This window comes from Symphalangus syndactylus, chromosome 10 (genome assembly GCF_028878055.3).
Source record: "Symphalangus syndactylus isolate Jambi chromosome 10, NHGRI_mSymSyn1-v2.1_pri, whole genome shotgun sequence".
Classification (NCBI taxonomy): domain Eukaryota; kingdom Metazoa; phylum Chordata; class Mammalia; order Primates; family Hylobatidae; genus Symphalangus; species Symphalangus syndactylus.
The window spans coordinates 107,088,246-107,102,573 of NC_072432.2; the positions used below are offsets into that span (position 1 = coordinate 107,088,246).

At 42.8% G+C, this 14,328-nt stretch overlaps 1 pseudogene; it reads right to left on the reverse strand.

Annotated features, from left to right (window-relative positions):
- Nucleotides 1-1,082: 1,082 nt before the first annotated feature.
- Nucleotides 1,083-1,779, reverse strand: LOC129491655 (bcl-2-like protein 12; annotated as a pseudogene).
- Between the last annotated feature and the right edge of the window lie 12,549 nt (nt 1,780-14,328).

The following is a 14,328-nucleotide window of genomic DNA, read 5'->3' on the forward strand; positions in this document are numbered from 1 at the left end:
CATGGTCAGGTTGGTCTCAAACTCCTGACATCAAGTGATCCACCCACCTCAGCCCCCCAAAGTGCTGGGATTACAGGTATGAGCCACCACACCCGGTTTTTATTATTATATTATTTTGTTGCGACACAGTCTCACTCTGTCGCCCAGGCTGGAGTGCAGTGGCGTGATCTCAGCTCACTGCAATCTCTGCCTCCCAGGTTCAAGTGATTCTCATGCCTCAATCTCCCAAGTAGCTGGGATTACATGCACCTGCCACCGCACCGGGCTAATTTATGTATTTGTTTTTAGTAGGGACGGGGTTTCACCACGTTGGCCAGGCTGGTCTCAAACTCCTGACCTCAGGTGATCCACCTGCCTCGGCCTCCCAAAGTGCTGGGATTACAGGCGCGAGCCGCCACCACACCCGGTTTTTATTATTATTTTGTTGAGACACAGTCTCACTCTGTCGCCCAGGCTGGAGTGCAGTGGCGTGATCTCAGCTCACTGCAATCTCTGCCTCCCAGGTTCAAGCGATTCTCATGCCTCAATCTCCCGAGTAGCTGGGAATTACATGCACCTGCCACCGCACCGGGCTAATTTACGTATTTTTTTTTAGTAGGGACGGGGTTTCACCACGTTGGCCAGGCTGGTCTCAAACTCCTGACCTCAGGTGATCCACCTGCCTTGGCCTCCAAAGTGCTGGGATTACAGGTGTGAGCCACCGCACCCGACCCCGGCTAATTATTTTCAATTTTTGTAGAGATAGGGTCTTACTATGTTGTCCAGGCTGGTCTTGAACTCCTGGCCTCAAATAATTCTCCCGCCTCGGCCTCCAAAAGTGCTGGAATTACAGGCATGAGCCACCTCGTCCGGCCTCTCCCTGAGTAACCTCAGTCACTGGTTTCACGCTCACGGTATTAGCGTACTCAGTCGTTGACGCCAGGCATAGCGTCCGCTGCAGTCCTGGCATACAGCAAGGGCTCAACACAGAATGAACGCAGTGGAGCTGGGAGAATACCTGAGGTCTGAGAGGAACCTAAGAAGTCCCCGCCCATCCTCTATCACATGACAGTCGGGTAACGTGAGGCCGGGAGAGAGAGGCTTCAGCGGCTCACCCAGCCCCCGTGGGCCTGGATCCAGGGCGTGAAGCTGTGCACGTGCTCCACGCTGAGTCCGGCCAGGGTGTCCCCCCATCCCGGCCACGCGCCGGCTCAGCTCCATGGCCAGGGCCAGGGGCTCCGGGGAAGGAGGCGGGGGCCCGGGGCACGCTCGGCTTGGGCGAGAGCTGTCTTCCCGGCTACAGAACAGCTCCACCTCCGGGCGGAAGAGCTGGAGGACAGGCGGACCAGCTTGCTGCGCAGGGCGGGGTCCGAGGCCAGCAGTGCTAGGCGGAGATTTCAGTTGCTCTTGGACCAGCTGTTCCAGCCGCTGGGCCACCAAGGCATAGAAGTCTAGAGTAGCTGGGCCAGGCTCTGAACCATAGCAGGGGCGGATGGGCAGAGAGCAAGGCCGAGGGGACTCAGAGGGGGCTGCTCCTCGCCCCAGAGAGCAGGGAAGACATCTTCGAAGGCGGCTCAGGAAGTCTGTTGGCTCTTCTTGGGCAGGGCTTCCAGGTGGAGTTGGAACAGGAGACCCGGCAGCCTCACCACGCCTAAGGAAGGCAGCTAGGACCCTCAGCGTGTCTTCCCGGAGCCCCAGCTCTTCAGAGCCTGTCATGGAGGCACCTAGTCCGGGGCCCCACTGCCGCCTCCTCCACTCAACTCGCCATCTCCCCCACTCAACTCGCCATCTCCCCCACTCAACTCGCCATCTCCCCCACTCAACTCGCCATCTCCCCCACTCAACTCGCCATCTCCCCCACTCAACTCGCCATCTCCCCCACTCAACTCGCCATCTCCCCCACTCAACTCGCCATCTCCCCCACTCAACTCGCCATCTCCCCCACTCAACTCGCCATCTCCCCCACTCAACTCCTGCTGTCATCATTTTTACACTTCTTTGTGTAGCCACTGCTCCTGACTTATTCTAACCTTATCCCCTCTTGTCTAGAATGTAAAAGATTCTCCTAACTGGTTTCTGTAATCCGTATTACCTTCATCCAATCTGCTCTCCATACTGCTGCCACGGTGGTAGTTATGAAATAAATGTGAGCATCTCATTGCCGTGCCTAAAATACTTTAATGGCTCCCCACCAACTTCAGAATGAAATCCTAATTTTTGAATATGACCTTGAACATAACATGCATCTGACTTTCATCATGATCCTTGCACACTTTTTCTGCCCACTTTTAGCCACCCCACCCCACCCTACACCGCTAACAAACTCTTCACATTGGTTTGTTGTTTCCCCCATCCCACCCCTTCACCCAGTTAATGTCTACTTATCTTGGGAGACTCCGCTCACATGTCAACTCCTCTCAGAAGCCCTCCTAGGCCTGGCGCGGTGGCTCATGCCTGTAATCCCAGCACTTTGGGATGCCAAAGTGGGCAGATCACCTGAGGTCAGGAGTTCGAAACCAACCTGACCAACATGGTGAAACCCCATTTCTACTAAAAATACAAAAATTAGCCAGGCATGGTAGTGCACACCTGTAATCCTAGCTACTCGGGAGGCTGAGGTGGGAGAATCGCTTGAACCTGGGAGGCAGAGGTTGCAGTGAGCCAAAATTGTGCCACTGCACTCCAGGCTGGGTGACAGAGGGAGACTCCGTCTCGAAAAAAAAAAAAAAAAGAAAAGAAAAAAAGCCCTACTAAACCTCTCTTCCCTACCCTAGATTAAACCAAATATTTATCTTGTGGGTTCCCTTTTTACCTGTGCATACCTCTGTCAGAACTTTTCTCCCCACCTAGTACCTTAGTTTCTCCCAGAGAACAGAGCCCTATCTTACCTTTAAACTGAGACCCTACGTAGTGCCCAATACATGATTAGAGCATGCAGAAATAAATCTGTATGAGAAGTCGTCCTTCTAGTGGGAAGGGAACCACTTACAACAGACTCTCAGTGCAGTTTTTTAAGAAATACAGCTGGCCCAGCACTTTCGGAGGCCGAAGAGATCGAGGCCATCCTGGCAACATGGTGAAACCCCGTCTCTACTAAAAATACAAAAATTAGCTGGACGTGGTGGTGGACGTCTGTAGTCCCAGCTACTTGGGAGGCTGAGGCAGGAGAATCACCTGAACCTGGGAGGTGGAGGTTGCAGTGAGCCGAGATCACACCACTGCACTCCAGCCTGGCAACAGAGTGAGACTCCGTCTCAAAAAAAAAAAAAAAGAAAAGAAAGAAATATAGCCGGTAAGCACAAATCAAATTCTGGTGCATTAACTGTTATTACACCAAAATTCTCAGTTTAGCACCAAGATTTTGAGGCAAACATTATTAAGTACAACAAACTTATAATACAAGAGAATGTGACCAGTTTCCCAAGGTTTATGTAATGCAATTATGTAATTCAGATGTCCCCCAAGTTTCTCTAGCCTTCTAACAAAATATCCCAACAGGAATGTTATCACCCTATTGGGGTGTTTTGTTGGAGCTAGATAGAGGTGGTGGCTCACAACATTTTGAATGTACTAAATATCACTAAATTTTCCACTTTAAAATGACTAATTTTATGTTATATAGGTTATGTTATGTGAATTTCACATCAACCTAAATAACACACAATAAAATGTTCTAATACCCCAGTTTATTAGATTAGCATGCCACCCAGTCACTCACCTGGGTCCCCTCCCAACCCATCCTCACCTCTCACTTTGGATGTGGCTCCAGGTTCCTCTGCTAATTATCTCCTGCCCTTGTATCACATTAACAGATTTCTAGGTGGCTGCATTTTTCTTTAAATCATACCCCACACCCACCACCCCTGATACTACGATGGACACATTTTCCTTGCTTAATCCTCCAAAGTGCAACCAAGAACAGAAGGTAGTGCTTAACAAAGCTTTCCTGAAAACTTGTAGTGAACAAAGGAAATTATGATGCAAAAGAGATAAACATAAAACTGAATCCTGTGTTTGCTGTAAGAAGTCATGGGCTATAAAATATATTGTTAATAACTCAGGAGAAAAGAAAAATCTCATTAAACATTTACAAAGGTTTCATTTTAAAAATTTCATAGTTGCCAATAATAAGACAAATTTATCCCTGCAATTCCATTATCCTTTCTTCTTCAGTGTCAAAATGCATCTAAGCCTTCTTCATATTGTTAATTTAAAGGTTCTTCTGCCATTTGCAGTTATACAGAGCATCACAAAGAAATGTTGGTATTCATAACTGTGTGTGGGATCCTGACCTTTTTGGGTCTTTAGTATGTATAATATAATAATCAAGCTTACTCAGAAACACAAGTTTTGTAGGCATTTCTTATTTTATTAAATGTACAGTGTTTCCTAATTTTAAAACCCCAGTGTAAATTCATAAAGGTGCATCAGGCTGCCATTCCATTCCTGTTTGTGACTCCTGAGAACATAGCAGGATTCTAAAACTCCAGCCTTGTTGATGGAACAAAAAATGCTTTTTCCTAAAAAGTAAATATGGCTTCAAGCTCTGAAATAATTTCTCTAGTGTTGCCCAGGAATTTATGAGGGAAAAAATAGATTAAAAAATATAATAGTATCTTATACTATGCAGTGTTCTTTTAGGTATATAGAACATACATGCATATATATATAATATATATTATATATATGTATTAGCCTTCACTTTTACAAAATTTGAAAGCATGCCTGATTTTGACAGGGCTTACTCTAAGGTGGGCAGACACCACTTCCCCATTAATGTTCCCATCCTGATTGCCAGAGTAGTTTCTAAGACAAGAATTTATTTTACTGGTGATGAACAGTTTTGGTATATTTCAAGAGGAAGATTTTTTTCTTCACTCTTGCATATTGAATCATTTTTCCAAGTAACGTAAAAATGCTAAAAAGGACTTGCCTGCATTCATTAACAACCCAGAGGTAATCCTTGGCAATGGTGGGATCCACTGGGATTGCAAATCCTGCATCATAGAAAGCAATCAGAGCCCCAAATGTCAAACCCAGGTAGAATGGAGTGTGGGATATTAAAAATATCTACACCCACAGGAACTGAATTAGACTGAGAAAATAATTTCATAATCTAAACTAATTCATTTAGAATTTAATATTAAGCAAATGAATTGAAAGTGACTAAAAATATCATTAAAATATAGCCACAGCTCAGAAATTACCATCCTATTCTGTCTATGTTTTGTTTTTAGTATCTTTAGGATCAAAATGAGCTTGCCTGAGCTGCCCCATATGAGCTGCCTCACCTGTGGGACTTAGTCTTTATTTTTTTCCTGCAGATCTCAGCCCATCCTAGAAAGTACATTTGTCTATTCTAGCAAGAATGGATAACAAGCTGACCTGATCCTCCAAAAGAAGGCAGAATCATTATGACTATGACCAAGAGTTTTGGTGCCAGGCAGAAACAGTTTCCCCAGAGAATATGTAAATTTAGTTAACCTCTCTGACCTTCAGGTTTCTGATTTGTAAAATGAAGACAATATTATCTGCCTCTTAAGAGTTCTTGTGAGTACTTAAGCAGATAATATCTTTAAAGTGTTATATCAATGTATGGCACATCGTAAAGTGTCTATAAGTCATTATTTATAGCATAATGGGCAAGTTGTACAGCCTAGAAGGCAAAAGCTTGGCAATACATAAATAAATAAAGCAAGCCGAAAAAATGCAAAAACCTATAGCATTTCAAAGACCCTCAATATAGTGACTAGCTCATTGATAAATATTTGACCTGAGCCAGGCCAAATAATTCAAACCCAGGACTTTTGGGCTTGGATTATTTTGCTGGAGCTCTTAGGAGAATAGAGCTCCCTTGGGGTTACTACACTGTGAGAATAGGAATCTGCGTGTGCAGGAGGCCATCCTGCCGCCTCATGGAAATGAGGCCAAAACAGAAGAGAACAGAACATAAGAGATAAAATTGAAAAAAGAATAAGATAGCATCCTGATGGCCTCAGTTGGCGTCTGGATCCAGCATTGCCTAAAGTGAGATCTACCATTGAAATTTTCAGCCACAAACGCCTTTGAATTTTCTTTTCGTTTAATTCAGTTGAAGTTGGACTTTTGTTGCTTGCAATTAAAGATTTCTGACTAATATAGCTTGGCTTTTGGCAGAGAGAAATATAGTGGGGCAGAGGTAGACAGAGGCAGTGCTGCACTGCCATTCCTCCTCTACCCCACCAGCCACAAAGGGAACTCATTCCCATGACCTCCTTTCTGGTCCTTGAACCGTTATGGCAAAAAGAAGTAACTAAATTAATATGATGATATTGCTAATCTAATATTTTATTCTAAGTATTCTGCCCCATAACCTTGGAGAACAGGTTCATCTTTGATTTCACCATGGGACTAAGCACATAGCTAGCAGATAGCATGTAGACAGCAGATGCACATAGGATTTGGAACACAGAAGGTGCTTGGATATTTGTTGAAGAAAGCAAGAACATTGCCCAATCACCAACCTCTACTTCACTTTCTTACATGAGATGGAAAAGAGACAGAGGCGATTCAATTTGCTGTAGCCTAGATCAAATCATTTGAGTTGCCACTGCAGAGAAAAGGCAAAAGGACAGACCATTATAGTGTCCTCCTCTCCTGAATCTCTGGGAAACCCACTGTGTGCCTTCCCACTATTTTCTATTGACTGCTCCTTACTATTTCCCTGGTGTGCATTATATGATGGCTCCCTACATATTTTATTTCAGGATTTGGAATAAGATGATTCACACTTATATGCATAATACAATGGGGCGAGTAAAAAAAAAATCTCATATTCCTGGAACCAGGAAGGACACAGGGATTATGGTGTTTTCTAAATTTGCTGGAAGTTTGATGGGGGGAACTGAGGGTTTGATGGAGAATGGCTTCTTGTCCCCCATGCTGGCTTCATTTTCCTCCTCAGAAGACCACTGTGCTTTAAAGTCCAAGAAAGTATCCATTGCAACCAGCACCTTTTTTCTGCTTGAGATCTCCCACGTGCCCACTGTTGGGACATTCCCCTTTGCTCATGGGAGAAAGTGTCCAGTTTAGATGATGAAGTCTATTTCCCCTAGAATCGATGTTGATATATCTTATTTTCTTCTCTGACCAAGTCACAGGCTTCTTTTTGCAAAGGACTTGCCTACTTATAATGACATTTTACATGTGAACATTTCCAATCTAATTGATGTTTCATTTTTTAAATTATTTTCCCCTTCCTTTCTGGCCATAACTTAAGCAAGGAGACATTTTATAAAGAATTCTGCTTTCAGTCTCCCAAAACAGCAAGCTCAAAGGCCAAGGATCGCATGAAGTGGAAATAATAAGAATGTGAATTAGGAGACCTTGGGTCTAAACCGGGTTGTACTAGGTAAATGGCTTCACGAGGGATGTTTCTAGATATGCTGTCTTGGACAATTTACCTAACCTCTCCAACCACAGTACTTTCCTCATAGATTGTTGTGGGAATGAAATGAAATAATATTTGCAAAACATTTAGCATAACACCAGACACTACATAAATAAATTCAAAAATAAATTTATTATTGGTGATTTTATTACTATTATTATTACTGTCATGGTATAACAGGAGTTCTTTTGCCAAAGAACACACATTCTCTCAAACAAATTATCATTCCCATCATGATGAACTCACTTGAAGGAACTTGTTTTCTTTTAAAGTCAAGTCTGCAGACACACCTGGCATTCTCTGCAATGCTCCTGGACTGGGGATTGTGAACTTCAAGGAGGAAGAAAGAGATGGAAGGAAGAGAGGCAAGTGCACCTTGTCCAGAAAGGAGTCGTGGCTTCCTGGTGCAGTTAATGACGATGATGCTGCTGACGATGTTTTTAAACAGTGAAAACACCAATTTTGCATATGTTGTATTTCCACAGTAGTAAAAGGAAGCTGGCAAACGTGAAGATAAAGGACACTAGAGGCCAAAAGAATGACGACGGGGTCTCCTAACATCTTCTTAGGAGTCTTGCATGATTACATCAAGATGAATTATTCATGCTAAAAACACCAATGAGAAAGTTAGAAAAGGATGTATTGAGATTTTTTATAATGATTATAATACCTAACAGAAAGTGAATATAAATATTATTATTAACAATTGTAGTCAGCATTATTTTAGTTCTTACTATGTGCCAGGTACTGTGTTGAGCACTTTATATACATTATTTCCTTTAATCTGTAGTGTTACCTTGTGAAGGAAGTATTTTTTTATCATACTTTAAAGATGAGGAAGCTCAAAGAAACTAAGTGATTCACCGAGATGCATAGAAATAGTGACAAAAATAGGATTTAGGATTTGAATCAAGACCTGACATTTCCTAAAAAAAAAAAAAAAAAGCTCTTGGCTATTTTATGAGTATATCAATATTAAGCCCTCTGCTTCTGCTAACGTTGCTGGTGGAGGAGGCAGAAGCATGCCGATGGGCAAGACAGAAAACTCTTCCTTTTGCTAGATGTTTGGTGACCCAAGTTCAGGCCTTTTCACCCAAGCCATAGTTCTGGGGTTGCCTCTACTCCTGCTGGTATGGTAATTCTGGCTACTCTCTCAGTATTTCATACCAGATTTCCACATATTTTTGAGTTTTTTGTTATTGAAGTATAATTCACATACCATGAAAGTCACCCTTTCAACATGAACAGGTGAGTTGTTAGTACATGCACAAAGTACACGCATCTGCAACCATCACTTCTAAGATTTCCAAGTGTTCCTGGAGCTCTTATTATAAATACGAGGTTCCTGGAAAGGCCAAACAACCATATCCTACGACTCTGCCTTTAAAGAGTTTGCAATTTAATTGAGAAGCCATGATTTAGAAGCTTGAGGCTTCTCACTACTTATAATAAAAGAATGATAGCATGCAAGAATATAAATATATATATATATTATACACACATACACACACACACACACACCACAATAATTGCTAAGAAAAGGGGGCAGCTAACAGCCAGGGCTATTGATTATGAGAAAGTCCTCATGGAGGGGGGCAGGACTAAGGCAGGGCTTGCAGATGAGGGAGAATTGGAGAGGTGGTGTGAGCAAGGAGGGACATCAGATGCAAGGAAGTGTCAGGCTAAATGGTTCAAGTGTTAAACTCTTGCCAAGCGTAACTGTTTGCCCTACTGAGAGACTGGCTGAGACTTTAATAGGAAATAAAAGAGATTAGATGAAGCACAGTGATTTCAACCAGAAAGCGCTTCATCTATTTCAAGGTAATTTATATAATCGTGACCAGAAGCTCGTCTCAGAAGCTCAGGTGTGATGCTCATTCGCCTCAGCGGGATGTGTGCTTTGTGAAGCAAGGATACATTTGGACCTGGGTTGGAAATTCCCACTTTAAAAAGCCATTTTGTTCCATTTTGAAATAAAGGGACAATGAAAGCCATGCCCCACAATGCTTCATGGTTATTAAAACTGCAAAGGCATTTATTTCTGCCTGGGCATAAAGAATTATTTTAAGCATCATCTCCCGGGTTCCTTGGTTACTAAGGGAATCCTGTCTCGTCTCAGCTCAGCGGCACAGATGGGTAAGTTGCCATGACGATCCTGAAAGGCCTGGTTGGAGTCTAATACCACAAATGGAGGGACCACTGTCACCGCATGACACCTGAAAGCTAGCAGTGCCCTTTCTCTCCCTTGCAGCTTGTCCATTCCTCCTACTGGACCCACATCAGCTGCCCAGTCCTTGCCACTGGGGGTCACAGGCACAGTGGAAAGGGAGCTCAACGTCAGCGGCTCACCCTGTTGGATGGTAAATCTCCCCTTCTGTCCCAGACTGTGTGGTTGACGCTGGATCATAGTCAAGTCCCCATATCCTTTTGGGCATATACAATTCTTCAAGCCCGGCCTTTGAAGGGAGGACACACTAGTTTTTTACCCAAAAGCTACACTGTGTAGCACAAGAAAATATGGAATAAAGCTTATTTTTTCTCCTGTAAGCCAGCCAGACATAGCCTGAAGCTTTTTTACAAGGTAGAAACACCCCACACAATAATTGCTAAGAAAGGAGGGAGCTAACAGCCAGGGCTATTGATTATGAGAAAGTCCTCATGGAGGGTGCAGGCCTAAGGCAGGCCTTGTAGATGAGGGAGAATTGGAGAGGTGGTGTGAGCAAGGAGGGACATCAGATGCAAGGAACTGTCAGGCTAAACGGTTCAAGTGTTAAACTCTTGATAGTCAGAATTGGTCAATCTCTGCAACTACCCAGATGCAACTTCATTATTTCACATGGACATACACATGGTGCTTGTGGTTCTGAAGATGGCTGCAACAATCTTCCATCCACGTGTTCTTCTTACAACGTGGCTTTGCCATGTTCACATTCAGGTGTGGGTCTGTGTTTCTTCCCCTTAAATATGGGCCAGCTTGTGACTGAAGTCAAGTGATACTGTGTGACTTTCAAGGCTAGGTCACACCAAAGGAAATCTTGTTCTCTTGGCTAGCTTGCCCTGGGAACCCAACCACCAAATTTTGTACATACATCTCTGCTTTGGCACTTACCTCCTCCTGTTTACCTCCTTTGTCTTTTCTGCTACACTGTGAGTTCCTCAAAGACTGAGATTTTTGTCTTGATGCTCTAGAGTAGAAGAAAAACGGGAAAGTGATTGGAGGTTTTAAAGCCAGACAAACCTAGTTTTGAATTTCCACTGTGCTACCTATTAGCTAAGTGTTCAAGTTGCTTACCTTTTTTTCACTCTTGTTGCCCAGGCTGGAGTGCAATGGCATGACCTTGGCTCACTGCAACCTCCACCTCCTGGGTTCAAGCAATTCTCCTGCCTCAGCCTCCCAAGTAGCTGGGATTACAGGCGCCTGCCACCACACCTGGCTAATTGTTGTATTTTTAGTAGAGATGGGTTTCTCCATATTGGTCAGGCTGGTCTCGAACTCCTGACCTCAGGTGATCCACCCACCTCAGCCTCCCAAAGTGCTAGGATTACAGGCGTAAGCCACTGCACCCAGCCAAGTTGCTTACTCTTTAACTGACATGCACTCACATATGAAAAATAGTGAACATATCTATCATTATTGTCAGGAAAAACTTTGATGGTGTCTATTCTGAGCCAATTATCTGACTTATAAAATGCCCAATAAATAACAGGTATTGTCATTGTTATTTTATCTTCTACATTGAGTGAAGTGTGATTCAAATTCATTTGATTATTTAAACAGTATTTGTCAAGCACCTACTACTAAAAACTGTATATTTCACAGTTGATATGCAATCAAGTATTTTTAATATATGGATGTACAAAATAATGCAACTGGTCATTAATTTGGATTTTTAAAGGATATAAGCCTTCTTACCAAAAATTACTTTTTAAATTTCAACAGCTTTTGGGGTACTAGTGGTTTATGGTTACATGGATGAACTGTATAGTGGTGAAGTCTGAGATTTTAGTGCATCCTTCCCCTGTGTAGTGTACATTGTAACCAATGTGTAGTCTTTTAAATCCCTCACTGCCAACTCACCCTCTCCCTTCTGAGCCCCTAAAGTCCATTATACCTTCTGTTTGCCTTTATGTACCCATAGCTTAGTTCCCACTTATAAGTAAGAACATACAGTATTTGGTTTTCCACCCTGGGTTACTTCGCTTAGAATTATGATCTACAGCTCCATCCAAGTTTCTGCAAAAGACATTATTAAATTCTTTTTTAAATGTCTGAGTAGTATTCCATGGTGCATATATACCAAATTTTCTTTATCCATTCATTGGTTGATAATTGCAATTGTGAATTGTGCCATAATAAACATATGTATGCAGGTGTCTCCTTGATATAATGGCTTCTCTTGGGTAGATAGATACCCAGTAGTGGGATTGTTGGATTCAATGATAAATCTATTTTTAGTTCTTTAAGAATTCTCCATACTGTTTTCCACAGAAGTTATACTAGCTTACATTCCCACCAGTAGTGTATAAATATTCACTTTTCACCACATCCATGCCAATATGTACTGTTTTTTGACTTTTTAATAATGGCCGCTCTGGCTGGGGTATGGAGATATCTCATTGTGGTTTTCATTTGCATTTATCTGACAATTAGTGACGTTAAACATATTTTCATATTTTTTGTTGGCTATGTGTATATCTTGTTTTGATAAATGTCTCTTCATGCCATTTGCTCACTTTTTTAAATCTTTTTTTATTATTATACTTTAAGTTCTAGGGTACATGTGCACAACGTGCAGGTTTGTTACATATGTATACATGTGCCATGTTGGTGTGCTGCACCCATTAACTCGTCATTTACTTTAGGTATCTCTCCTAATGCTATCCCTACCCCCTACCCCCACCCTATGACAGGCCCCGGTGTGTGATGTTCCCCTTCCTGTGTCCAAGTGTTCTCATTGTTCAATTCCCACCTATTAGTGAGAACATGCGGTGTTTGGTTTTTTGTCCTAGCGATAGTTTGCTGAGAATGATGGTTTCCAGCTTCATCCATGTCCCTACAAAGGACACGAACTCATCATTTTTTTTTTTTTTTTTTTTGAGACAGAGTCTCGCTCTGTCACCCAGGCTGGAGTGCAGTGGCGCGATCTCGGCTCACTGCAAGCTCCGCCTCCCGGGTTCACGCCATTCTCCTGCCTCAGCCTCCCAAGTAGCTGGGACTACAGGCGCCCGCCAACACGCCCGGCTAATTTTTTGTATTTTTAGTAGAGACGGGGTTTCACCGTGTTAGCCAGGATGGTCTCGATCTCCTGACCTCGTGATCCGCCCGCCTCGGCCTCCCAAAGTGCTGGGATTACAGGCTTGAGCCACCGTGCCTGGCCAAACTCATCATTTTTTACAGCTGCATAGTATTCCATGGTGTATATGTGCCACATTTTCTTAATCCAATCTATCATTGATGGACATTTGGGTTGGTTCCAAGTCTTCGCTATTGTGAATAGTGCCGCAATAAACATACGGTGCGTGTGTCTTTATAGCAGCATGATTTATAATCCTTTGGGTATATATCCAGTAATGGGATGGCTGGGTCAAATGGTATTTCTAGTTCTAGATCCTTGAGGAATCATCACACTGTCTTCCAAAGTGGTTGAACCAGTTTATGATCCCACCAACAGTGTACAAGTGTTCCTATTTCTCCACATCCTCTCCAGCGCCTGTTGTTCCCTGACTTTTTAATGATTGCCATTCTAACTGGTGTGAAATAGTGTCTCACTGTGGTTTTGATTTGCATTTCTCTGATGGCCAGTGATGATGAGCATTTTTTCATGTGACTGTTGGATGCATAAATGTCTTCTTTTGAGAAGTGTCTGTTCATATCCTTCACTCACTTTTTGATGGTGTTGTTTTTTTCTTGTAAATTTGTTTGAGTTCATTGTAGATTCTGGGTATTAGCCCTTTGTCAGATGAGTAGATTGCAAAAATTTTCTCCCATTCTGTAGGTTGCCTGTTCACTCTGATGGTAGTTTCTTTTGCTATGCAGAAGCTCTTTAGTTTAATCAGATCCCGTTTGTCAATTTTGACTTTTGTTGCCATTGCTTTTGGTGTTTTAGTCATGAAGTCCTTGCCCATGCCTATGTCCTGAATGGTATTGCCTAGGTTTTCTTCTAGGGTTTTTATGGTTTTAGGTATAACATTCAAGTCTTTAATCCATCTTGCATTAATTTTTGTACAAGGTGTAAGGAAGGGATCCAGTTTCAGCTTCCTACATATGGCTAGTCAGTTTTCCCAGCACCATTTATTAAATAGGGAATCCTTTCCCCATTTCTTGTTTTTGTCAGGTTTGTCGAAGATCAGATGGTTGTAGCTATGTGGTATTATTTCTGAGGGCTCTGTTCTGTTTCATTGGTCTATATCTCTGTTTTGGTACCAGTACCATGCTGTTTTGGTAACTGTAGCCTTGTAGTATAGTTTGAAGTCACATTTGCCCACTTTTTGATGGGATTATCTGTTGTTGTTGTTTTTTCTTGATGATTTGTTTGAGTTTTGCCAAGACCAGCTCAGTTGGGGAGACCTAACCCAGTGGTGCTAGAGGAATTAAAGACACACACACAGAAATATAGAGGTGTGAAGTGCAAAATTAGAGGTCTCACAGCGTTCAGAGCTGAGAGCCTCGAACAGAGATTTACCCACGTATTTATTAACAGCAAACCAGTCATTAGCATTGTTTCTATAGATATTAACTAAAAGTATCCCTTATGGGAAATGAAGGGATGGGCCTAATTAAGGGAATAGGTTGGGCTAGTTAACTGCAGCAGGAGCATGTCCTTAAGGCATAGATCTCTCATGCTATTGTTTGTGGCTTAAGAATGCCTTGTAAGTGGTTTTCCGCCCTGGGCGGGCCAGATGTTCCTTGCCCTCATTCC